General features: G+C 41.7%; 1 protein-coding gene across 8 annotated transcripts in view; it reads right to left on the bottom strand.

The window, feature by feature from the left end:
* Window positions 1-12,044, bottom strand: part of BNC2 (basonuclin 2) — a 454,742-nt gene that overhangs the window by 136,112 nt on the left and 306,586 nt on the right. The window contains exon 2 of one of the 8 annotated variants that reach the window (XM_047767612.1): window positions 6,931-6,932. The exons of the other annotated variants lie outside the window; for them this stretch is intronic. The gene's annotated coding sequence lies outside the window, so the exon portion shown is untranslated. The remainder of the gene's footprint in view (window positions 1-6,930; window positions 6,933-12,044) is intronic. 8 annotated transcript variants of the gene reach the window in all.

Raw genomic sequence — 12,044 nt, 5'->3', positions numbered from 1 at the left:
ACACGACAGCAACTACAATACACATTCAGTTTTCAGGAAGAGAGCCCACTTAGGAGGTTTCTAAATGACTGTGGCTGGCGCTAAAAACCTGGCTAATTAATTTGCTAAATGAACTATGGCTCAACCCAAGTTACCACGGTGTCTCCTCCCAGCACCAGAAGAATGAACAAACACAATTCCCAACTCAGGCCACAAGAGCAGCTCAACCAACCTGGCTGCTGTGAACAAGATTCACCTCTTATGATACCTGAGCAGTGTGAAGAGGAAGAGGAGCATGTTCTTGAGGAGTAAAAGGCCTAGGTTGGAGGGAGTAAGGAAAGCTGACATCGGGGTGGAGGGCTAGTCATTTACCTCAAGCTGAATTAGCAAAGGGTGATTATTCCAAGACTTGGTTCTCCCAATTTCCCCCCTTGCTGGTCACCTGCTAGTTTTGGGTTCACTAGCATGCTCTCTAAAAGTTACTCAGGAGAAACAAACAAACAACAAATTCAAGTCATCATTAGGTTCTTTTTTAACAGTTTCAGCAAGGGTTTGGTATGAGGTGAAAATAGAAACAAATGACTAAAATCAAAGCCTGAGCATTTCTGTGTATTTCAGCTCTATCATCTCAGCACAGAAAACTGATGACCATTCTCAGAGTAAGTACTTTGAAACTAGTATTTTGACAATTAGTCCTTTTTCTCCTCAAGTCTAAGGAATCACAACTCTCCTTTAGCTATGAAATCCAAGATAAGGCCATTCATTTTAGCTCCCATCCTTCACTGAGTTACAGGAATGCTACTGCAGAGCATGACATTACCTGTTCCTCACTTTCCCGCAAGTGAACAGTTAGGATGACACTGTCTCATCTACAGGGCTCAAAGAGATGCTGCAGAGATGAAGGCAATAATGAGTGAGAGGTGCTTTCAACTCTTCCAGAGAACACACAAGCACTAGGTCATCTCTCAGAATTAGACACATTTGACCTTCTCAAGATTAATATAATGATTTTTATTTTTTCCATTATAGCTGGTTTACAGTGGTCTGTCAATTTTCTATTGTACAACATGGTGACCAAGTTACACATACATATATATATTCTTTTTTCTCACGTTATCAGGCTCCATCATAAGTGACCAGATGTAGTTCCCAGTGTGACCTTCCCAAGAGTAAAGATCAACATGTGAGCCTGAAAGATGGTCTTCTCTTCTCATGAATCAGGCCAGTGGGTCTCAGACAGCCACTGTCAGGCTCAAGACCTAACTCTACCTTCAAGGATCCAAGGTTTCTACAAGTTCTAAATCACTGCCTCGCCTTGCTCAGCCACTCTTCCTAGCACTTTCGAACAGTACAGGCCACTGTGTGGGTGCATTTGGTGCAGCTCCTCTTTTAATACACTGGCATTTCTGCATATTTAAATGCAGGCATTTAAAAGCACGCGCGCGCGCACACACACACACACACACATATACCATTTTTAGTATTTCAAAAGTATTTTTTCAGGGCTCCTCCTCCACTCTCGTTTCCTCCTGACTTGTGGTCACCGGAGAGTTCATGTACTCTTGATAAATTGCCTTCTTACATCCACAGTGTAAAGGCCCTTATCATTTACCCGCTGGCTTCATTCAACACATTTACTCCCAGGAATACTTTGTCAAAGAGTTCGGGTTTCCTCATACTTCATTTCTTGCAGCTGATTTGTCTGATCTTTCCTATTCTAGTGGTTAAGTCAACTTTGAATAAACAGCTTTAAAAATTAATTTAATGTTTGAGAAAGATAAGGGATTCACAAGCCTAGGGATTGAAGTCTTCTCTCACTCTGCAGGGCGTTTAGACTGCGAAAACACAGGAAAAGACATATTATTATCCCTGTTCCTCTTCAAGTACAGCTTAACTACCCAGCCTTCCGATGAGCAGCTGCTCTGCTCACAGAATCCAATGTCCAGTCAAGGGAAATCCACTTCTCCTCCATCTCCTATTACCAACCTTTCTGTCTCATATCAAACACTGCCTCACAGAATATGGTGTGAGGACCGCGACAAATATGAATTGGGGGGATTTCTGAGCAGAGGGGAAGTAAGATGACACCAAATCTGATTTTTGTCTGCATGCTTGGCATCTGGTAGCTATGCATTCAGTGTGGACAGGTGTATGTATCAATGTGTTCTAGAGCCAGATAGAAAGCTGTCACCCCTTTCCCTCCTCCTCCTTAAAAAAGGGCTTGTGGTTTTAGAAGATGAAGAGGACTAAACTGCTGAAGGTACAGAAACAAAGAGAATTTGTTCAGAGAATTGAAAGAGCACAGGTGAACAGGTAAGGCAAAAATATTTCCCTAGATATACTGGTGAGAACATCAGAGAGTGAGAGCATTAAAAAGACATTACTGATTCTTTTTCATAAGCATGCCATACATCAAGAAGTAGGAATACTGTTATAAGACATAAATATACACTGGAGGTCAACAACTTTTTCTGTAAAGGGTCAGACTGTAAATATTTTAGCTTTATGGGCTATACCTCCTGATTCACAACCATTTGCCTCTGCTATTATAGAGGGAAGACAGAACGGACTTCAACTGATGGGTGTGTCTGTGTTGCAATGAAACTTTATTGACACAAATAAGTACCTGGCCACATATGGGCTCTGATATGGAAGATGAAAGGGTGGGCCAAATAGTTAAAGAACGTCAATAGCAGATAAGGAAAAAGTCTCAAGAGAGTGATTAAGGCAGCAATTACCTATGAGATGAGCCATAGAAGAAGGCTTGAAAAATTAAACTGCCCAGCTTGCAGCTGTCAACTGCACATTTTGGCATAAAACATATCCTTAAAGCTTATGTTCGGTCAGATTGCTTGAATGAACCAAAATTTTCTGCTTGATAAATGGCGGGATAGAACTGAGTCACCCAGCTGTCAACAGCTTTGGGGAGATGTTTTCCGTGGTGGGCAAAAGATTAAGTAACCATGTTTTAATTGTCATAACAGTAAACCGAGAATTCAATCTTTGCCTAATGCCATGATCTGCCTATATCTGACTATGGGGGAGTCAAGTCTGGATCTCAGGTGGGTTAGGAATATGCATTGGGCCAATGGGAATGAAGGAAAAGTAGGGCAAGAACTTATTCAGCAGGATGGGATGGAAAAAGATGGTCTCCTACCTTTATAAGCCATGGGCCTATCTGCTAAAATTCTCCTGTATCTGTGGTATTGCCAAAGTTCTATGTTCAAATAAAATCTCAACCAGAACTTGGGTATAGAAATATGTGAAAATGAAGTCACTCGTGGTGAAGCTGGAGTGAGCATGGATTTGAGAACTTCCCTTCCCCTTGGTTTGAGGACCTCAGCGGGACTCCTAGAGATCCCAGAAGCACAGTTTGAAAAAAGCACTTTTCTATCAAATAAGATGCTATCAATTGCGTTGCCTGATTTTGCCTGCTGTGCCTGCTCCTCATTCTGGTAACAGAAATTAGATTTCCCTTCAGGGATCCCATCTTCTCATACACTCAGTACCATTTACTTGCTAGAACAGAATATTCCTGAAGCCAAACCTGGAAAACCCAGTTCCTTGGCCACAACAACTGGTTTAAGAATGAGCAAGTGACTTGGTCTGAAGAGTGAGATTGAAGCCAAGCTTTCAGTTAGAACTACTCCCAAGTACTCGCTCCCTGAAGTTTGTAGCTGACAAATATGTTTGGGAATGAGAATCGCATGGAAGATAGCTAAGCCTTAAGATGGTCTGAGAAAGACTACGAGTGATGGACATTATTGTTTGATCCAGAAGATATGGATATGGCAGTGCTTGAAGGTGGCACTCTCCCCCTAATTTTCAGTTCCACAAGCCAACAAATCCTCTCCTCTCTATGTCTGCTTTAATTTGTATCTAGAAGAGCCTTGACTAAGACAATTACCTTTTTGGGGTACTCCTCTGGCTGGATGTCATGTAATTTCAAAGAAGCTATTGGTAGATCAACTAAAGGTATGTTAGTTCCAAGCCAAATGCAATTCACGATTTCTCCAATGACTGGGATGAGGGTATCCAGAACAATTCCACGTATCATACAAATTTGCAAAGGGTGATGGATGCCATCAACAACATTAATAAATAAAAATAACTATTGTACCGCGGGTGTGTGTAGGGGGAGTAAAGGAAATAACCATTTAAGCACTAAATGTCAGACGTTATTCTAAGGGGTTACAATGATCTTGTTTCATCCTTTTAAAAAATTAAAAGCACACAGGATTACTATTATTGCCTATTCAGAGATCACAGGCTCCAGGAGGTTTGGTAACTGGCCTAAGATCACTTAGTTATGTCTCCCTAGAAATTGTTTCCACTACACATTCAGATAAACAGTCAATAAGAAACTCTGGAAACATATAGGTCTTCATCATATTGGAAGTCCCTAAGTCTCAGCAATCTGGGCTTCCTGCCCATCACTCTGCTGTAGCAAGCATTTCAAAGGTCACCAATACCTGCCTTGCTATGAAATCCAATCGCTTTTTCCCCTCATTATTCTCCATGATCTTGCCATAGCAGCTGACCTTATTGATCACTACTCCTCCTAAAATGCTCTTCTCCTTCATTCATGCATACATTCATTAATTCACTGGCACTTAACAACTTACCACCAAGGCAGGTGCTGCATGCAGATGCTCAAGTAATTTATGTTATAAAAGAGATATGATAAAGTACTGTAAGATCCAAAAGCGAGGGAACCTCTGTCAGGAAGGCACAGTCTTGTAAGAGAGGTAGAATTCAGCAAGTGAGAGAGGAGGAGAGTAATCTGGACTAAGGTAGGGGTTCTCAAGCATCATGTGCATCAAAATCAGTCGAAAGGGAGTTCCTATTGTGGCTCAGAAGTAACAAATCTGACTAGTATCTATTAGGATGTGGGTTTGATCCCTGGCCCTGCTCAGTAGGTTGAGGATCCAGTGTTGCCATGAGCTGTAGCATAAGTTGCAGACATGGCTTGGATCTGCTGTGGCTATAGCCATGGCCAGCAGCTACAGTTCCAATTTGAACCCTAGCCTGGGAATTTCCGTATGCTGTGGGTGCAGACCTAAAAAGCTTTAAAAAAAGAAAGAAAGAAAATCAGTTGAAGGGCTTGCTCAAAACAGATCAGATTGCTGGGCCACCTATCTCCAGAGTTTCTGATTCATTAGGTCGGGATGGGGACCAAGGACTGGCATTTCTAACAAGCCTCCACAAGATACTGATGCTGCTGGCCAGGGACCATACTCTGAGAAACTCTGAACTAACAGAGTGTATGTAAGAGAATGGAAAATCCAAAGAATGTATCAAACTTTCAGCAAAAGGGTTGAAAGTAAATACAAAGAAGTCAGGTGGGAAATCCGTAAGAAACCTTCATACAGTAGGCCAAAAATTGTGCAAAGGTTATAATATCATTTTATTTCTATTTTTATTTAATAGTATAGAGAAAGTACTAAAACATATAAGATGGAAATGGCTCAAAAATTTTTGATATAAAACTCTGATGAGAGTCCAAAAGTTTAATTAAAGCAATAGCTGTCAGCTTGGGACACAGCATGGTCACAGAGCCACAACCCTTCAAGAAGAACAGTGGAGAGGGAGATGGTTGTGTTTTCTTTGAAGAATTATCCCAGGTCCCATATGTTCACTGCAGCATTATTCACAATAGCCAAGAGATGGAAACAACCTAAATGTCCACTGACACATGAATAGATTAAGAAGATGTGCTATATATACACAACGGAATACTACTCGGCCATAAAAAAGAACAAACTAATACCATTTGCAGCAACATGGATGGAACTAGAGACTCTCATACTAAGTGAAGTAAATCAGAAAGAGAAAGACAAATACCATATGATATCACTGATATCTGGAATCTAACATACGGCACAAATGAACCTTTCAACAGGAAAGAAATTCATGGACTTGGAGACCAGACTTGTGGTTGCCGAGGGGGAGGGAATGGGATGGACTGGGAATTTGGGGTTAATAGATGCAAACTATTGCCTTTGGAATGGATGAGCAATGAGATCCTGCTGTATAGCACTAGGAACTATATGTAGTCACTTATGATGGAGCATGATAATGTGAGAAAAAAGAATGTATATATGTATGTGTGACTGGGTCACCTTGCTGTACAGTGGAAAATTGACAAAACACTGTAAACCACCTATGATTGAGAAAATACAAATCATTAAAAAAAAAAAGAAGAAGAAGAATTATCCCAGGTGACACTGACAAACGCCCCTACAAACACCAGGCCCCCCTGAAAACCAGAGAGCTGAGAGGAGGGCAGGGATGGCCTAGAAAGAAGTGACCAAAGGAGGCAATATTGGCAACACTCCACCGGGGGATGCCTGAAGTCTGTGGACTTCAAATGATGCTGTGCCTCAAGTCAGGGTTAGTGAAGGCCTTTCAGAGATACGCAGATGTAGGGACTCAATTTCTATTTTTTTTTTCCAGGTTTGCTAGTTTATTATAAAGGAGATGTAAAGGATACAGAGAACAGCCAAATGAAGAGGTCAGAGGGTGAGGTCCAGAAGGGTCCCAAGTCCAGTGGCCTCTGTCCCTCAGGAACTGGGGTGCACCACCCTCCTGGTGTGTGGACACACTCATCCACCCAGAAACTCATCAAATCTTGTGGTTCTAGAGTTTTTGTGGAGCTTAATCCGCAGCACCCTCCCCTGTAACCTGACCTCCCTCCCTTCCAGTGGTGGGTGGGGCTGAAAGTTCCAACCTTCTAATCATCTTATCTTTCTGGTGACCAGCCCCCAACTTGAGGCGACCTGGGCCCCAGACTAAGCGGTCACATTAGCATAAATTCAGTTGTGCTCCAAAGGGGCTCCTTTGAATGACAAAGTCACTCCTATTATTCAGGCAATTTTGTGGGTTTTAGGAGGTTTGTGCCCCAAAGTGGAGACAAAGGCCAGATAGCTTTCTTACATTATCCCAGGTCACCGCTAGGTTTTGACCAACAGAGCCCTTCTGACAGAAGGATGCTAACAGTTAACTGATGCTGCCACAGCTACTAGATCTCATTTAGTCATTAATAATGAGTCCAGTCTATCATCACATCTTAGGAAAGTATCCCCCAGGGCGAGTCCTCTTGGGGGGACTCAATTTCTAGATCCTGCAATCCCATATTTACTCTTTCCTTAAACTGACCCCCCGAGAACAAGCCTGCCTGTTGATACAGATTATCCAGCTTCAATTCTCCTTTGAAAACCGTCCCCTCGGAGTTCCCGTCGTGGCTCAGTGGGTAACGAATTTGACTAGGAACCATGAGGTTGCAGGTTCGACCCCTGGCCTTGCTCCTTGCTCCGTGGGTTAAGGATCCAGTGTTGCCATGAGCTGTGGTGTAGGTCACAAATGTGGCTTGGATCCCATGATGTTGTGGCTCTGGCATAGGCCGATGGCTACAGCTCCAATTACACCCCTAGCCTGAGAACCTCCATATGCCACAGGAGTGGCCCTAGAAAAGGCAAAAAGCCAAAAAAAGAAAAAAAGAAAGAAAACTGTCTCCTTCCTCCTTAATCAAAGAAAAAGCCAAAAAAAGAAAAAAAGAAAGAAAACTCTCTCCTTCCTCCTTAACCAAAGAAAAAGCCTACTCTCACTTGACTTATACATTGCACTGGCTCATGGTATAAAGCCAAAATAATGGCCAATCTGAATTGCTTTGTGAGGCCTCATTTATAAATAAAAGCACCCAGAACCTTGAAAAGGGCCCTCTTTTCCTTGACTGTGCATATATGAGTAAAGGGCAGCTAGAACCTGGTATTTGGGGCTAGGCTGGAATATCCAGAATTCTGACATAATGTTAAATAGGGCAACAGTTCTGCACTCACCTCTCAAATTCCCGTCTATTTTAATAACCTTTAATTACTCTTTAGAAAGTATCCTGTGAGAGTAAAGCAAAGTGTCCCATGCTGAAAATGGCTTTTCCCTCCATTTTTTTCCCAATTATCCCCGATTCTCATCCCTAGGAGCTATCATCATCTGGTGGGAGAAAAAAAAGACCCTGCCAAGCACATGTGAAATCCACTCTTTTAAAATCTGTTTGGGAGTTAAGGATTCGGTGTAGTCATTGCAGTGGTGAGGGTTCAGATCCCTGGCCCAGGGGCTTGTGCATGCCATAGGCATGGCTAAAAAGAAAAAAAAAAAAAAAGAAACAAACAAATAAAATCAGTTTGAATATTTTCCCAGGCCTATGAAATTTATTCCTACCCACTGTATAAAACCTGTGGATAGGAATTCTGCATGATTTTGAAAATTTCAGAAACTATGTTTATCATTTAATATGGTATTTACTACCCATTTAGCCAAATACTAAGAAAATACTTATTTTGGTAATGATTACTATTTTCCTCTTATAAAATTTTGAATATTTCCATACCTTGTTAATAAATGTAAAATTAAAATGAATTATGATCTAAATGCCAAAGCACTTAGTGTATTTAATGAAAAATTAGATACTGCTAAAAACTAAGAGTCTATGTCTATAAAATATGACTTCTATCTACTTTGTTCCTAAAGTCCAGCACCAGACTATGATATACACACACTATCAACATAATACTTCTTTAAAAAACTTAAGGTATACATTATAGTGCACCATAACTAATTAGGTAATGAGAAACAGAATTTCTATTGTATACAGAATAAATTAATTTTACTCCATATTTCAGCCTGGACTGTTTAGTAACTTATGAAATGTAGTCCATAATTCATTGGTATTTAGTAATTTTTTCTCAAAATGCATTATTAGTAATACATTTATTTGAATTGAAATGTGAGTTCATATCTTTTCAATGATAATGAGCATTGGTGGAAATTTTCATCAATCAAGACATCTAGGGAGTTTTTGTGGCACAGTGGGTTAAGGACCAGGCATTATTAGCAGCCTGGGTTGCTGCTGCAGCCTAAGTTTGATCCCTGGTCTAGGAACTTCCACATGCTGTGGGCATGGTCCAATAAAAAGGTATTTAAATTTGCAGTGATAAAAGTGTCTCCTAAAAAAAAATATATTGCAGAAGTCGTTTGAATAATTAATACAGTATTTTTACTTCCACCATCTTTCTGGTATATACTAAACCATATGCCTCTCAATGAAAGACTAACAGCTAAATTTATACATAGGCATCTGAATGCCTTGTTAATGCCTGTTTCCAGAAATTGAGAAAGTAAATGGCTATAACAACATCTGGGTAATAAGGTGGATGATTTTCATTTCTTTCCCTTAACAAAACTAATTGACCACTGCGAGGTTGTTGGCATATAATCTGAAGTGATTCCAAGTACAGAATGATAATGTGATCAAGTTCCTAGTCCCACCTACTGATGTGAAAAGGTGCCAAAGCACTTAACTCATCCAAAATGAGAGAGGCACTGATAGTGCACCCTTTCCCTTTCTTATGATAAGTAACCATTTATTGATACATGAACTCATCTAGGAAGAAAAAAATTTATTGACCTATGCATTCTTATTGACAGATGGCTTTCTGGCAAAAACCTACTTTATGTTGAATAAATCAGTGAAAATTTGTCATATTTATATTGCTTTGATCTTATTAATCATCTTGTTCAAAATTAAACAAAATTTCATTTCAAGATATATTATCTCATTTTTTAAATTTTCCTTGCAGTCATGAATGGTAACTTTTTAGTAAACAGAGGATTTCATTTGTGGAAATGTGATGTGGGGACAGTGAATTGGAAACAAGCATTAAAGAGAGAAACATTGTGAAAAGGTGCCAAAATTATTGTTCTAAGAATAATAATTGAGAGTTCCCAGAGTTTAAAGAGTGCTGTTGTCCTCCAGATTGAGGACAGAGTTTGCAGAGCCAGACTCCAAGGGTTCAGTTACTTAGCATATGAAAATATTAGGATAGCTCCTGGTTCTCAAAATTCTTTTGGGGGCAGGTAAGCCAAGAGCCTGAAGATCAAGGAGAAAGAACAGGGAATCAAGACCAAGCTAACAAGAAAAGAGATGCTTGGAGTGAAGACGAGGCAGGGTTACAGGATAACTGAGATTTTTCTAGTTTGGGGGATTTGGAGGGAAATCACCTGTGATGTAGGGGAACCATAAGGATGCCAGAAGAGCTGCCTCTCCAGCCACCCACCTGTGATCACCTGCCTCTAGGAATCCAACTACTCCTACACCACACAGGCCATCTCTGACCGGGAACGGGAGCTCCATCCAAGCTCTGTGCCCTCAACTCCAAACTTGTACTTGACACTTACAGCTGTGAAAGGTAAGCCTATGAAACTAGGTCAAAGAAAATGATTGAGGGAGTTCCCGTCGTGGCGCAGTGGTTAACGAATCCGACTAGGAACCATGAGGTTGCAGGTTCGGTCCCTGCCCTTGCTCAGTGGGTTAACGATCCGGCGTTGCCGTGAGCTGTGGTGTAGGTTGCAGACGCGGCTCGGATCCCGCGTTGCTGTGGCTCTGGCATAGGCCGGTGGCTACAGCTCCGATTCAATCCCTAGCCTGGGAACCTCCATATGCCGCGGGAGCGGCCCAAGAAATAGCAACAACAACAACAAAAAAGAAAATGATTGAAATCAAACCTTTTTTTTTTTTGTCTTTTTGTCTTTTTGCTATTTCTTTGGGCCGCTCCCCTGGCATATGCAGGTTCCCAGGCTAGGGGTCGAATCGGAGCTGTAGAAACTGGCCTATGCCAGAGCCACAGCAACGCGGGATCCGAACCACGTCTGCAACCTACACCACAGCTCACGGCAACGCCGGATCGTTAACCCACTGAGCAAGGGCAGGGACCGAACCCGCAACCTCATGGTTCCTAGTCGGATTCGTTAACCACTGCGCCACGATGGGAACTCCAAAACTTTTTTTTTTTTTTTTTGATTGACCATTCATAGATGCTCACTGAAAAATTATAAATTCAAGGAAAAAAAAGACAATCATGCTTAACCCCACCACTCAAAGGCAATTATTGCAGACATGTTGCTGTGGCTACATCTATTTTTCTTCAGTTCATAATTCTATACAGTTGAGGTCACACTAGAGTTACAAATGTGTGTCTTGTTGTTTTCTCACTGAACTTTACCTAGCATGAACATTCACAATTATGTCTGACTACTCAGTTCCCCTAAGTTTTTCCTCTGCAGTTCCTCTGGCTCAATGCCTGCTCTGTGGTCTAACTTCTACTACTGGAGCACAGGCTTTTAAGACGTTCCTGGAGTTCCCGTCATGGCTCAGTGGTTAAGGAATTCGACTAGGAACCATGAGGTTGCAGGTTTGATCCCTGGCCTAGCTCAGTGGGTTAAGGAACTGGCATTGCCATGAGCTGTGGTGTAGTTGCTGTGGCTCTGGCGTAGGCCGGTGGCTACAGCTCCGATTAGACCCCTAGCCTGGGAACTTCCATTTGCTTCAGTGTGGCCTTAGAAAAGCCAAAAAAAAAAAAAAAAGGTGTTCCTAAGTGTACTGCGAGGGACTCCTAACTGGTCTGATCAGGTTTTGTTCTCTCTGGCCTAACAGGGAAAAAACAGAGTGATTTCTCAAGCCAGTCTTCTCAAAAGATTGCTGAGAATATGTCTCTTTTCTGCTCTACGGTTTCCAGTAATACCCTAGCCCTACCCTCCCAGCCCCCCAAATCCTTAACCTGGGTTGGAAGATCTTAGATGGACCAATTTACTTTCCAGCCTAATAAATCTCTGATGTAGGCTCCCTGGTCCATCCAAAGTGAGCTGCCCATTGCCTTTCAGATAAATCTAGTGAGGAAAGCAGGCTTTTTTTTTTTTTTTTGGCTGTGTCCACAGGCCAGGGAACGAACCTGAGCCCCAGCAGTAACCAGAGTCACAACAGTGATAATGTTAGATCCTTAACCCATTGAGCCACCAGAGAACTCCATGGCAGGCTTAAAAAATATATACATTAACACACAGTATTACAAACTGGGTATGTGACATGAGAACGTAATTCAAATGGGGGTAGGTAGAGGGATGGCATGTTCTAGACAGAGCCACTTCTGCTGGGATATGAACACGGGAGAGGAGTATGAGTTGAGGCTGGAGAAACAAGCAGGGTTCCAACCACTGAGCTACGTTTTTCAGAT

Source organism: Phacochoerus africanus, chromosome 2, assembly GCF_016906955.1.
Source record: "Phacochoerus africanus isolate WHEZ1 chromosome 2, ROS_Pafr_v1, whole genome shotgun sequence".
NCBI lineage: Eukaryota > Metazoa > Chordata > Mammalia > Artiodactyla > Suidae > Phacochoerus > Phacochoerus africanus.
Note: the sequence above shows the minus strand (reverse complement) of the source record. Positions and strands in the feature narration are given on the sequence as shown.